Consider the following 14,176-nt stretch of genomic DNA (forward strand, 5'->3'; position numbering starts at 1 on the left):
CCCACATACAAACATGCATAAAGTAAACTGAAAACAAGAGAGCATGACATGGAGAAATAAGAACACAATTTCATGTAATTATGACTTTAAGCCTTTTATCTGTGAAATAAGTCTATTTTCAGAAGTCCTCTTTTCCCACCACCACACTGCAAATATACCCAATGAGTAACTTACCTATAATATTGAAACAGGTCTTAAAGAAATCACAGTCAGACTATCAAAGAAAAATACCTAATCATGTAGCAATCAGTTATTTGCTTCATTTCTGGAAAGGGATGGTGGGAGACTGAACCCCTGGCCCTTCCACTTTCAATGCTTGCCACACTAGGGATAATCCCTTGGGCCGCTGAGATGCAAAGGTCTCTGAGAAGCAGTAACAAAGTCTGGATTTACTGCATAAACAAATTGATCGTGTAAAGGGCTTGCATGCAAATAGCAAGGTTAAAGTTGAAACAATCATTACCTCTAGGTCACTTTGAGAATGCTATAGCTGAACACAGCACATTTAAAACTAGTGGCTGCAGTAGGTAAGTTTAGAAAACTCAGGTAAATAGGAAGAGCCTGAATATGTAAGCTACAACAGATTTCTGAATACCCTGATTCAACACATAAAAAACAACAGAAAATAAAATTTGGCAGCTAAGATATGAAATGCAGTCTCCTATCTGGGAAAGGATGCATGTTTTCTCCTCTATCCTGTGACATTTGATTCAGTTTTCACACTTTGTAACCTTACATACTAGTAACATTTTGTATATTACAAAGTATTAAGAAGTTAAGACAAAGAGCATTTACTATGCATGAGATGAAAATTTTTCATCAAGACTGCCAGATGCACCCCCCTCAAAAAAAAGCCAACAGAAAAACTTCTATTTTTTCCTTTTATACAGTTGTACTCCAAGATATCCGATGCAACTTATAAGCACCCTTGCATTTAAAACAAATAAAAATTCTGATACCTCAATTTTGAAAAATGATACTCAAATTGCAAACTCTTACAAGTTACGTAATTTAACAAAAATCTCAGTTCTTAGAATGTCACTGTTTTGTTAGGCATTCAGTTATTTTTACTTTGAAAAAAAAATGCAGGAAATTACTTAATAAAATTATAAAATGTAATTTACAGCTCAGTGCTACAAATCCACAAGTTTCCTGGTGCAAACCACTTTCAAAAGTAAGAACATATGTAAGGAAATACTAACTAATACTAAGGAAATAAGCAACACTGTCATGTGGCAAGAAGAGTATTACCAACAGTAAAACATGAGATCAGGATACAAATTCTGTAGAGAAAACAAACAAGGGTTGTCAAAGATGAGGTTGCCATACTAAACAAGAAAGATTCCTTACATATTACATGCAAAGTAGCCATGATGCAGGATCGGCATTAATAAAAATTTAAGGCTCTAGGAACATGTGTCTAACATTTGTGTCCCTCCCAATCAACAATCTAAAACCTCAGTCTATATTATTACGAAAACACTCAGTTAAAGGCAAGGCATACAAAGTCAACTTGGATCACTAGACAAAATGCTACTGTATCTCCTCAAGAAATAGAACTTTGAATTGCTGATAACTGCTGTATATACAAACACACAGTAAAAAAAAAAATAATAAATCAGCATTTTAACCAATATCACAACCTAAAAAGACCAAAAAGCCCAAAATACTTCTTGAAATTATTTCTTAATACTGCTCAGCTACAAAAATTTGGACAGACCCTACACAAAAACGGACAGGAAGAAAGCAACTAATCAGCCAAGGAAGGTGTGGAAACACGGGCTCAAAAAAAATAGGGAATGATGACATAATCACTAACAGTCACTATGCAACTACTTTGCAGCTACAGAGCCAGCTTCAATCCCTGTTGGCATCTCCTTGTAGCTTCTTTCCAAGATTTAGTGGCACAGGGTAGAAGCTACTTCATGGGTCCCAACTCCAGGAAGCTGGAGACTCATTGCCTAGAATATATTAAAAATAAATGTCTCTGAACAGGACCACTCATCCCCCTTTTAAATGCAACATTTCTGCTTTAAAACTGTTCAGTTACTTTCTATACCTTCACGATTATGAATATGACACTGGAATTGGCTGCCCAGAGAAGTTGTGGATGCCCCATCCTGGAAGTGTTCAAGTCCAGATTGGACGGGGCTTTGAGCAACCTGGTCTAGTGAAAGGTGCCCCTGCCTGTGGCAGAGGGTTGGAATTAGATGAGCTTTTAAGGTCTCTTCCAACCCGAACCATCCTGTAATTCTGTGATTATAAAATCACTATTTCCTCCAATGTTTTCTTTCAATTATGTAACACATTCATTATACTCCAAACAGTTCTAAAAATTGTTTGTTTTGCCAAGATTACTGTCTAAGAAATAACTAAGAGCGAGACAGAACAAAACTATTCAGGAAGTAATTAAGCTATTTATCTCAAATATCATACCCTCTCACTTTCACATAACAGACACAATTACCAAAGGAGAAAAAATATTACAAAGCAGAAATTAGTTTTCAGCAAACAGAAATAAGAGCAGCAATTCATCTCACCTCATGTCAAGCACCTCACATGTTTGGATTGAGTAGAATTCAATGGACTTTCCAGAGCCATGACTGCTCTTTGAGGCCACAATTACAAATTAAAAAGTGTTACTTTTTGGTCAGATTGCTTCCCTGATCCAGTTCACTTCAAAGCCTTACAAATATTTGCACTGGCTCAATGGAGGGAGCAGAAATAAGCTGCTGGGGAGAGGGATATATGTGCTGCATGGCCAACAAATAAATGTGTATGTGCAGCCTTAATCCCCTCTGAAGATGCCAATGATTGTATGAACAGGCTGGACCTGTAAACCAGGCACTTGCATTGCCTGAAGTAATGCAACCATACCTCTTAAGTCTCTGACGAGGGCTGAAAACTGCTCTACAGATCAGACAGCATCTCTATTACATTAAGCAGTATCATCTTTTGACAGGGCCATGGAACTGTCATACAGGTTGGGGAGATAATGCACATCCCACACTTAATTCATCATCCTTCCTTCCAGCAGTAGAACTCCCACAGAAATCCAGTAAATAGAAGATACAGACATTTACTCTGAGTTGAAACAATTTAAATGTCCAGTGTTCTCCAATAAATAAAATAGTAATTCCAATGCTGGAAACTCAAGCTGAGAATAGAATTAAGCTTAAAGACAGACTCAAGCTACTTGTAGAGAATAAAACAACATCCTAGCATCAAATGGGTTTCTGATGGGAAATTTTAAATTCAACAAGCCCCTCAAGAACTTGGTAACTAGGAACTCATCAGTTGAGAACACTGGACATTTAAATACACGACTTGTAGACTGACTTTATACTAGACCAGAAAATATATTTTATCATATATGATCCACAACATTAGACTAGTCAACCTCTATCAGACAGAGCTCAACTGAAGATGTAAAGAAATACCACAGTTCTAGGTTATCAGTACAATGAGATCAGAAGCCTCTCTTTAAGCCTGCTAACCCCTTTAACACAGGAAGTTTGACTTCATCAGCAACAGGACATAAAGGTTTTGCAACCTCTGCCTTCAGGCTCCAGAGACAAGACTTACAGGTCTATCACCTCAGGTTTATATCTATCTGAAGTCATGCTTGCTTTCTTCCACATGAATGGACATCAGATGCATCAAATGTGATATGACTCGAACTTGTATCAATTAATATATTTTGTATCAAATACTATATTTTAAACCACATTATATTCCAGTCTGATGTTTAGATGATTTCTGACTCTAAACCAAGCAAGCACTGTCAAAAAAGACTTAAATAGAAAACTTTGTGTTAAATTCTTCATTCTCGTTTCAACTTTTATTCTTGAGATGCCTAAAAATACTGAAAAACTGGCTATTTGTAACTTTTTTCTTTCTCTATTTATCTTGTCTCTGTTTCCACTTTTATAGTAGGTAATGAGCTCTGACACATCATTGAGAATGTATTACAAGTTTAATGTATAGAATAAACATTCTATTCTTAATATGACATTAAAAAAGAAAAATCAGCCCGGACAACAGTATGAGGGAAGTTTATTCAATTTATTACAGTAGTTATTAATGCATGTAAAGCACAATATTCAGATTGGAGTTAATTATATTCAGCATTTTTGAGACATGATCATTGAAGCAAGTATACTTTATTAACAAGAGATTCAAAAGAATAGTAATTTTTTCTCTCTGCAAGAAACTAAGCCATGGCAACATCTTAGTAACCACTATGTTACAGAGTACTCCGTGTTCTCTGACATGTGCTCTCTTTCAAGCTCAAATACAGTTCCACAAGTACTACTTACTGCTCGCCAGTTTCTAATAAAACCTCCACTTCACTGGTATGTATACCTTTATACTTCCAACACACTCCCCCTTTTCCTCTCTCCAAAGAATCCCCAGGTTTTGCTTTTTATCCAATGCATTTCAATGTCAATATCTCTTCAAGTCACTGTTATATTCCACTCAAATTATTCCCTACTTGAGCAAGATTCAAATGATTACACGTTAATCACAGCAGCTATAGCAATTTGTGCTTCAATCTTTTACAGATTCTAAATCCTTCATGACAATATCTTGTAGGCAATGAAGCTAAAAGAATATACCATTTAGCACACTGATGCTCCACACGTGAAGACGACAGCTACTGAGAAACGAAGATTTGATGCATCATTTAAGAGGTTGGGGTTTTTACATGTACGTTAAAAGCTATGATTTGATTTATGACTGATATTTGAACCAATGCAAGGTCAGGTTCGGACAAACACGACACTTATGTATTTGCTATTTGATCCAAGATCCAAGGTCACGTTCACGCAGATGCGTCAACTGAGTATTTGCTGTATTTTTATTACCCCACTAATGAACTCCAAGCTCTCTTAGTTTCCCCATGTGTCCCAAAACTCCTTACCTATTTATTTTGAAGTAATTTGGTTTTCCTAAGTTTTGTAATACTGTACAAATGTCTGACAGGCTTACTACACAAGCCAAGATTTTGAATTGATTAACAGTTAGGAATATCTCAACTTCAGAAATCAGTGCTCGGACTGAGGCTAAATCTGGTTGCATGGCATGCCCAGAATTAAGATTTTTTTTATTTTTTTTTTTTAAGGAACACATCAAAAACACCACAAAAGCTATGTCTCCTGAACTCCAGGCACTGTTAGATGTCCTAAACCACTACCAATTTTTTCCTAAAAATAATACGTAAAAGTAAGTTTAGGTTGTGAATTCCAAGTTGATTCTGACATGTACAGCATTTACAAACAGCCTACGCATCTGTCCTGACATGCCACTGACTGGAAACCAGATCCTTAAGACTAAATTGGAATGTTGCAATTGTTTCCTTACACACATGATTATGGCATCTCAGATTATGCAAAGTAGCTTCTCAACAATTTTCTAACTATACCCTGATATTCTACAGAGACTTCATTTGTTGAAGGATAAAGATATCTGAAGGTAAAATGCAAATAGAAATTGCATTTTAGTGTGGTGACTAACTGATTATCTCCAATATAATCAATTTTTGAAGTAAATAAAACATCAGTCCCTTGCTAAGTCTCCTGCAGAGTCCATTTTCGCTACATATGGTAAAAATAAACTTCAGAGGGTAGAAAATTAAAGACATCTGTGCAACTAAAATTGTCAATTAAAATTATAATCTAATACATACAGAGGCAATGCCAGACAAAATTTTTGGCCATTTTCCATTAAACATCCTGACTGTGCTGTTACATAAGCCTCTATAAGTCAGAAGCTTTACTTGCCTACGTGCTTGATAAAAACGAAACAAAACAAAAGCTCATCAAGATTAATGACTGTTCTATCCAGAAAGACATTTTAACTTTTACAAGCAAAGCTGTTTAGTAATTCATATTAACAAATGTGAAATTTTAGACATACTACATTTATGAAAAGAAATAAAAAACAATTGCCACTAACTTACAGAGTCAATTAAAGACTTTGATGCGCTTTCTAAAACTGGTATTTCAACAGTCTTTAGGGTTCATGTACATGTATGGATAACTTAAAATGTGTTCTTATAAACTAGGATATAAGAATCCCTTTTGGTTTATATCCACAGATTTTATGTGTGATAGCAATTGCTATATATTGCCAATAATCCCTTATTGGCAGGACTGGTAGTAACATACTCTTTAGAATTTAGAATCCTTGCTGTGTTACAAGTAAAAATACCTGCCTTACATTTAAATTTATAGTAAAATGAAGGATAAGATATAATTAATTAATCTTTTTTTCTGTGAACATACTTATTCTTTCTGTATGATTTCAACCTTGTTGAAGAGAAGAGCAAAGGAATGTGCCTGTGATATCAGTACTTCAACTGAATATAACCTAATTCAAATTATATTATATATAATGCTAATATATTATTATTATTCTGCCACATAATTTAACATTTTACAGAAACCAAGTAGCATTGAGTCTTTGAAGTTGTACATAATTTTGTGATTTTAAACACATAAAAAAAGCTTGAGAGCACAAGTTGTGACAGTACACAAATTTGAAAGGTAGAAATCATATCAGTATTTACTATTACCAACATTAAAATACCGGGAAAAAGGCAACTTTGCGGAGAAGAAATAAAAAAAAAAAAAGCTTTAATTTCTATTGATTTGCTCCCAAGAACATAAAATTTTCATAGCATTGTGACCCCACATTGTCCTATCACATACCCCTGTTCTTTCCCCTTCTCACTATACTTGCAGTTCCCCCTCCCCACACAATGTCCCTGAACTACTTACTGTGCAAACAGCAAACATGCTGTAGCTGGTTCAGAGCTGCATGTTGCAACTGGCTCCCTATTGCTCCTATGCTGATTGGCAATTGACAGGCCAAACAGAACAGATAATTGTTGAATTCATATTGCATCATTTCCTCAGGAGAGTCAATAATGTGTTTTCCTTTCTTCTTCCCAGTTACCAACTTCCATAAAAATTACAGACTAATTGCAAATGCCTTTGCAACCACTATGCTTCTGTCAAATTCGACAAGACTTGCAGGCTCAAAGTTATTGGTGGGGGGAGAGGATGGCAGACATACTGCATATACCTGACTTTCTCAGGGAACTAGACTAAGAGAGACGAGAAAACAATCCTGAGAACAGTTTTCGGAATAGCAATTTTGGAGCATAAATCTCTTCCAAGACTGATTTGGACATTTCCTTCCACCCTTCTCTCCCCCGCTCCCCCATTTTTTTTTTTCCCAGTTCACTTTCAGTATTTGTTTTATATTTACTAAGGTTTGTAGAACACACAAACAATACAGTGGGTGCCTGAAGTTCTGTCAGTACTCAGAGTACTCTACAATTTTCCAGGGTCACTCTTTCTCCAAATCGCATACTTTATTAAGAAAAAGATAACTGGCTGTCCTTGAAATACTGGTTAAATATTCACTTTGGCTGAGGATTTCTGACCTGTGGGCAAAAATACTTGTTCTTACAGACATCTTAATGGCAACATTCTTTATGAATAAAGAGCTATTGTTTTGGAACAATACTTTTAATCTAAAAAGGGGGAAGGCGGAGAAAAAGGGTATCTTACGTTAAAATTACTTAATGTAAAAAGTTGAAAGATGATCTGGACTTTTTAGCATATTGATTTAAGATAGTGAAAAGCTTCACTGGAATCTTACCTGCCCTTCAACCATAACCTAAGCCTTGCAATCCCCCTTTTTTAAAACACCTAGTCAGGCACAACTTCTCCACTTGACCAACTCCCAGATTTTGCCACCCTGACCTCATTGCGCAGGTCCTGCTCACAATAATCAAAATAAAACCCCTCACAACTTTGTATTTGTATGTTACTACAATAGCTCTCCTACTTACGAACAGTGTTCCTTTAAAAGGAACATAAAGTCTCTTAGTTTTCTCTTTTTATTTACAGCTTAAACTTCCACATCTAATCATGGTCTGGCTTGGGGCAAAAGTCCGGTTACTCTGGTATCTGATGCTGCAACATTCGCTTCAAAGATCAACAACAAAAAATATCTTTCTGCCTCAAGTATACCTCCTTTTCAGTCTCCACATCCCCAGATCTCGGGTTTCAGTTTTGGCTTTACCCTGGCACACTCAGCTTCAATACTCTTGTCAGATGCCTTACCCTTCTCTTTCATAAGCCATGTCAACCCATCCTCAAACCACCTCCTTCATCCCCTCGGGTCTTCTAGTCTTCTATCTCTGCCCTCTAGTATCTGCCCAGCTGCACTCTTCTCACCATCTGCAACCCCTTGCATGATTCATCACCAAACATAACAGACCATGATTATTCACTGTTTGAAAAGCTACAGTGGAATTTACATCTGTTTCTGGAAGAGATTCAAGAAGCTTGAATTAGCCTTCTTAGTGGAGAACACCACCACTGTGTATTTTCAGTGGTTTTATTTCACTGATAAACTTTATTTCCTTGCCCGCACATAATAACAAGTCATATTCAATAACCTAAATTCAGCTTAACAGAGGATTTATATTCTATTGAAGAGAATGACCCTCATATAACAGGTTTAGGCCCCTTCTACTTCAAGTGTCTTTTTGAAAATTAATTGAGTAATCCCAATGGGCTAGCTTTCATACTCTTCTACTAGTAGACAAAATCTAATGTCAACTATAAACAGCACCTGGAGTTGTGTAGTTTACTTATTCTTTAGTGAATGAGTATTTTTATACTCATTCCTTCAAAGTATTTTTACAGGCTTTTGTTGCTCAGCTGTTACATTTAAATACATAAATAAATAAAGCTTGCTAAAAATAAACTAACTTGATTTAATGGCATGCCACAACTGAGAGCATCCAGAGTGGAATGTGAAACAAAATTCTCTTACTTTTTGTTGCTGGTTGTTTGGGGTTTTGTTTGTTTGTTCGGTTGGTTTTTTTTTAAGAAAAAGACCTTCAGTTTTGTTCTGGTAATTTAGAAATTCCCACCTTAAAAAGTTTTTCTTTGTGATAAATTTATCACACAAAAGCGACATTTACATTGAATTAGCATTGCTGACAGGAGTCTTGGCAACAGGTATGAATGCAATGAATCTACATTATTTGGCAAATGGACATCAAGTACTTGTACTTCCAAGCTACTGACACGTCAGATAGAGGATATACTTGGGACACATGACTTCACAGTTCTAAATCAGGTCACTCACTACGGTATAGAGATCACAAGCCTCACACTCCTGCACAATCAAAAAATGTCAAAATATAACCAATTACTTTCCTGATATCTAAGCTCGCTATTCATCCTTCAAATGACACGAAGGGCGTCTACTTACTGGTTTAACAGCCCCGTATTAATAATAGCATTACCATTGCTGTCTGCCTGCCACCTCACTTCTCCTTCCCACTTGTTTTGAGTAAGGAAGCACCTGAATTGCAGAAAAGTGGAAGAAAAACAGCAGTTCGATGGAACAGACAGGATAAGATAACCTGCTTAAAAAAAATCATATATGTACTTTCGTACACCAGTTTTAATTCACTTTGTAAGGCATTTCAGGTGACTGAAAGAGACTTTAAAAAAGTAGTTACAGGGACACAGCCCTTGAAGCCCTCTGCTGAGCTAAACTAAAGTTGGTGGCAAAGTAAAGTTATATTAAGCTACAGTTAGACAAACCAACTTAAGTAATGTAATAGTTCCCTAACATCAAAAGGATATCCCTTCCGTAACTCCCTGACATTGTCAGCCCTGCACCTTCCCTTTCCCTTCTTTATTTCCAGGCACACCACTCCATCCTGCCTGCACTGGCTCTCGTACTTGCCTGACCTCTCTGGCCACATCTGTAATAGTAAATAAAACAGGGCCAGAGCACAGGTTCAAGCCGTGCTGTTGGCGTCCTCTCTGACACCATTTTGGCCCATAGCAGCTTGGCACTCTCCCAGACAAACGCCCAGGCATGGCTAAGGGGACAGCAAATGCAGAGCAGCAAACTGCTCTCCACTGGCAGTCTGGATGCAACCATACTCCTTTTCAGGATGAAGACTGTTAGGTGCGTGCAATCTTGCCACTTTGTTCTAGGTCCAGAGAACAGTCCCTGGCATATTTTATTCCCTAGTGCAGACACAAGCCTCAGTGAAACAATTCAGCTCATTAAGCTGGTAGAAGTGTAGCAGAGGAAAAAAACATTAATAGTTAGAAATAGCTGAACAGACTCACTAAGGGGCAGCAAAGAGGAAGGATGGAAACACATGGATGGTAGCAAAGGAAAGAATCATGAAGGAGCCTGACTTATCTTTAACAACAGTTGCTAGATCAGATCAGGCCACGCTGTATAGCCACACCTCTGGCTGTAAGCCTCAGATCTGCAGGGCTGTCAGGAACAACACAGAGAGGGGATATCCTATTTTTTTTTTTCCATTTATGTGTCCATTCATATACACACATACACATGTATGTCATGTAGAAGAGGAAAAAAAAAAAAAATAATAGCTGCAAACCGAACAATTCTACATTCTTAAAGGATAATCACTATCACATTTCCACAGGATTTATAATCCTTAGAAAACTCAACTCCTTGTAAATTTGGTTAGAATTATGGCAGCTCAGTAGGCAGAAAAATCAGGTTCCCAAAACATATATGCATGCTGAACATTTGACACTGTTTGAAAATATTGGCCTATTTATGTACACTTACATCTCTATGGAAGCACAGTACACAAAATGTACAGCTGCTGCCTTTTTCAAAACCAGTATCCTGTGCTGCTTGTCTCTTAGTTACATATACACTAAAGCTGCTACCTGATTTGCTTCTAATCAGACTGGCCTGCTTAAGTGCACATAGCAATCTTTTGTCCTAAGGTACATAAGAGGAAAGAAATTACATATATGTGTGTGTGTATATATATATATACACACACACGAGTTCATTTCAGAGGTAAAAAAAGCAGTTCTAATTTCTTATGTGCTCTTCTCTGTGGACAACTATGTGCAAGATGAATAAACACATTATACCATATATACAGCATAACAACGTAAGTCTACCTTATGCTCACAGAATAAAATTTCCAACAACCAGCTGGCCAGAAATGACCACACACAGAACATTCTCCTGTTTACATCTCTCTCTTACAATGAAACTGCATCCATCCAGCACCGTACACTGACAGAAACCCCACTCAACCCCCCACTCACAATGCAGCACACTTACTGCAAACTGAATATTTACCTACAGAGTAAGAAAAAGGATTTGAAAACCGCACTTAAACATTTTCAACCTTGCTGAGTAAATTTCAGAGCCCAATATTCTGTGCATACCTGCACTGGCCAGTTTTTAAAATTATTCTTAGAATTCCTAACCATGAAGAATCTAGTTCTACACTCCATTAGAAATATAATCTTTATGCTAATAATGCATAGTTCTTGTAATCTTCCCCTGAAAGTTGCTAACAAGCCACCAATATTCACTACAACCTGCTAAGCACTGCCTGCTAATGAATCCAGGAGTCTCCAAAGCAGTCTTCTGACTCAACACCCACGTTCTCTCTCTTCTTCCCCTCAAATCCAAATGGTTCCACATTGTGTTTTTCAGCGTTACTACTCCAGGGAACATTTTCTATACATGTTTAATAAAGATGCAGGAAGGATTTGTTTTGTCTAATGAGAGCCGGCACCATGACTCCAATGTCATGTACTTTATAACGTTCTTGCTGAAGCAGTAACACTAACAGGAGGCCAGGAAATATCAACATGAATTCAAGTCTTCACTTTCAAATAGATTTTGAAAACAGACAAAATTTGTTCTTTGCATCTGAATAGTCACATTCTGGTTTAAATTCAGTGTTTTCTTCTGTGAATTGTTACACCGAGCATTTCCAGTGAATAATTATTTAAGCCAAAACAAAACAGGCATGTAGCACTCATTTGTGTTACAAAAAATTAGTGGCAATACAGGCCTCTATGCAGGTAATAGAACTTACTCAGACAGCATAACTTTGCTGGATGCATGGGTTCATAAAACAAGACAGTAAGCCCTGCCTTCAAAACTTAATCATAGGCTGTAGAATAGTTTCAAATGACCTGGGTTTTGTTAAATCTAAATAACAGTAGGACAGATTGTGGTATCTTTTTACCATGCAAAATAAATCAAACTCTAAACTATTCACAACAATAATTGCTCTCAGCTCTAGGATATTATACACTTATCTGAGTAAGAAGTTACTCAACCAGCAGTTAATTTGCACACAGAACAGCAGCTCTGGTTTCCTTTCACATACTTAGCAACAAACTGAAAATTGATTAATGAGGTACAAAATACAAGATATGAAAACATTGGACTAAGTTGTTTTTACATGTATTTCAGCTGCCTGGCAACAAATGCCAAACAACCTTACAACTTCAGTAGCTACTCTGAGTTCCTCGAGGCAGAGACATTTTTTAACAAGTTACTTTTACTATTTGGAAAGATTAAATGAATAAATCGACAAATTTTTTAAAAACCATGATAATATATCAGCATTTCTAGAAAGGGATAGGTAATTTGCCAAATGCTTGCAATTCTATCTATCTCATACTGTTAGTGTTTCCACAGGCATGAGAAAACTTGAACATAAAACAATAAATTTAGATTAATACAGTACCATAGAACAAAATCTGACTGTTTGGTAATTCTCATCTTTCAATCTCCAAAGTGAAAAACAATAAAAATCTACTGCTTATGCTTACAGCATTCTAAAACACAGCAAACAACCACACAAACCAGCCATGTAACAACTCAGGCCTCAATCAGGACTAGCATACCAATGAATTGTATTTTGTAATTTGTATTAACCTGTGCACAAGAAGCCCTCCACTGGACACAGAAACTGTATTTCCTAGATACTTAAAAAGACATCCTAGATACTTAAAAAGACATCCTATATACTTAAAAGACACATGCAGTGCACTTATAAATAAATATTGTTTCATAAGCAGAAACTATGAGAACTGGTATGAGGAAGTGGAATCAGATTTGGCAACACCTCAATTCCACATGCAATGTGGTCACACAACAATCTCCTCGTATCAATTTAATGTTTTCAAAACATGCCAAATATCACACTTTTTAAGACTGAGAGATTTTAGTTTAATTTTGAGGACTCAGAGCCTAACTTTACTGGATAAGTACTTTTTCATTCGGCATATTCAGCATTCTACTTCAAAACAAGTCATTCAACATTTAATTTTACAGACCTGGCCCTCTGAAATGCTCAGCACTCTACTTCTGAAATATTAAGAATTCAGAATTCTGCTGAATAACACATTTATACAACTTTCACATAGCAGTCTAACACAGCAATAGATATCAGAACATAAGGAAATATTACTTACTCTGTTCTTCCAATTGTGCTACTACTTTCCATTTATCAACTATCTGTTGGCAGTTCTTGCTCAGACTTCTTTCCTTATCAGCTGACTATACATTAATCACTCTTTACAGAAATTCTACCTCCAATGTTTTTCCTTCTTCAGTTGTTCAAACACAATTCCAAGATAGCTCCCAGTCCACGTATGTACTCACCACATCATGCAGCATCTTGCAAGGTTGAAACAGAAGTTGTTTTCCAGAATCTGTTCCCTTTCCATTTCATGTGCACATTGGTGATGACAAGTGGCTCTTCGTTAACAAGAAGCCGCTGACATTCTTTCTTTAAAAAGATAAAAATAAAGAATTAACAAGATTTCCCAAAGCTTACTATTCTAATTTTTTATCAGTAACATGTAATGTATTTTTTACATGTCTTTATACTTTTTCAGGAAAAAAAAAAAAAATGCCACTGTCATTTCACTTTGGCTAAAATTATTTTTAAATGACCGAGGCTTTTAATACAACACCTAGTTTTACAGCAGGACTACACTGACATCTAGCTAGCTATGGTATATGACTGGTATATACCAGTATCATTCTGATCTTTTTTTCTTCATACTAGAAAAATTAAAAACTACTCAATTAAGACCACTACACTGAAAGCCTTGTGCTGTTTTAATTATCTGTTATAAGAAGCATTCTCACAAGAGTCAAAGTCTCTATGTAGATAAACTGTTAGAGTAGTTACAGTTTTCAAGGTGCACACGTACATGTCCCACAAGATTTCTTTTGCCATTGACCTTTTAAGTACCATTTACATGTCAAAGGTAGAGATTTTACTTTTACGTACTTTATAAGACTTGCTACATAA

General features: G+C 36.3%; 1 protein-coding gene across 22 annotated transcripts in view; it reads right to left on the reverse strand.

Moving 5' to 3' along the window:
* Nucleotides 1–14,176, reverse strand: part of PPARA (peroxisome proliferator activated receptor alpha) — a 207,920-nt gene that overhangs the window by 26,110 nt on the left and 167,634 nt on the right. For 17 of the 22 annotated variants that reach the window (XM_030480535.1, XM_030480517.1, XM_030480523.1 and 14 more), the window contains one exon: nucleotides 13,519–13,645. The gene's annotated coding sequence lies outside the window, so the exon portion shown is untranslated. Of the gene's footprint in view, nucleotides 1–174; nucleotides 322–13,518; nucleotides 13,646–14,176 lie in introns of those variants that run through there. The other 5 variants (XM_030480533.1, XM_030480531.1, XM_030480529.1 and 2 more) reach the window with 2 other exon arrangements.

The sequence above is a fragment of the Strigops habroptila genome, chromosome 3 (genome assembly GCF_004027225.2).
Source record: "Strigops habroptila isolate Jane chromosome 3, bStrHab1.2.pri, whole genome shotgun sequence".
NCBI classification, from domain to species: domain Eukaryota; kingdom Metazoa; phylum Chordata; class Aves; order Psittaciformes; family Psittacidae; genus Strigops; species Strigops habroptila.